This window comes from Echinops telfairi, unplaced genomic scaffold (genome assembly GCF_000313985.2).
Source record: "Echinops telfairi isolate 266 unplaced genomic scaffold, ASM31398v2 ScPeMD7_7469;HRSCAF=8507_1, whole genome shotgun sequence".
Taxonomy (NCBI): Eukaryota; Metazoa; Chordata; class Mammalia; order Afrosoricida; family Tenrecidae; genus Echinops; species Echinops telfairi.
Genome location: NW_022111373.1, coordinates 98,299,073 through 98,300,472, shown reverse-complemented (window position 1 = coordinate 98,300,472; position 1,400 = coordinate 98,299,073).

The window sequence follows — 1,400 nt, the reverse complement described above, 5'->3', positions numbered from 1 at the left end:
GTTACATTATCAAGCCCCTCCAGGCATCCTATGTCCTCCTCACCATCAATTTTTTCCCTTGCCCCTGTGTTTGTTGACACCCACTTTCCTTTCCCCCACCTCCCCATCTCCTGTGTCCCCCTGGAACTGTCGATCCCATTGTTTTCTCCTCTGGATTTTTTATCCTGCCTTTCTTATCTAGATAGACATGCAGAGATAATAATAAGCACAAAAATAAGACAGAGCAAAACAAAACAACAGAAAATGACAAAAATAGAAATAGTTCCAGGTCTGTTTGTTGACTTTTGGGAGTGTCCTGCAATGTCTTGGCCCAAAAATCTACTTTTGGTATTCCCCTGGGACTTCATTGTTTTGCTCCCATGTTTTTGCCCCAATGTGGTGGGATCAGATCAAGCACAATTCCCACACTGTGTCTCCAGTGTTGTTCCCCATAGCACTATGGGTCAGTGAGGGGTCCTGTTTTGTGGTGGCACTGGCCTTATGGTCCTCTCTGTTCATTGGCTGCTCTGAGCATGAATATCGTCCATGGGCCTTGGTGGGCCAGGAAGTGTTTTACTCTCTCTCCTTCCCTCTTCATTTGCTCCTCTCTCTGTTTTGATCAGACCTGCCCCTCTCCCTGAGCTGTAGCTTCAGTGCTGTCCTCTGAAGTGGATTCTTCTGGGGGCAGGGATGGAGGCCGGTGACCACATAATTGGGATTGGGGCTGGCCTGCAGACCTCTCTATTGGTTCCCTGCTTCATGCCAGTATGTTGCATTCATGTCTTGGTGCACATGGTTGAAGTCTGGTCCCTTTCTCTCTCTCCTGTGGAGATATAAAGAATACTCTCTCCTTGGGTGGATTAGTGCCCTATTCCCCTGCAACCAATATCGTCTTTCTTTCTTTCTTTCTTTTACCCTCCTTTTTAGTTGGCTGCCATAAGTTTCCCAGGATTGGGTCTGGACCCTGCCATACTATCTGGACCTCACCCCAGGAATGTATGTATATAGTAGATTTTCCCCTATGACCCTTTTGCATTTTTAAGCTTACCTAAGTGGATTCATGTTGTACTTGTTCTTTTGTACTTTGCTTAGCATAATTTCCTCCAATTCTTCCCTTGTGGCAATGTGCTTCATGTGTTCATCACTGCTTTTTAGGGTTGTGTAGGACTCCATTATATGTATGTACCACAGTTTTTCAATCCATTTGTCCATGGATGGAAATTTGGGTTGGTTCCAACTCCTTGCAATTGTGAACTGTGCCATGGTGAACATTGGAGCACAGATGTCTGGCCATGGTTTGTTTTTGGCCCTTCTGGGTATATGCCCAGGAGAGGGATTGCTGGGTCGTAAGGTAGCTTGATTTCTATCTGTTTTCGATATCGCCAAATCTATTTCCATAAAGGCTGTACATACCTACAGGT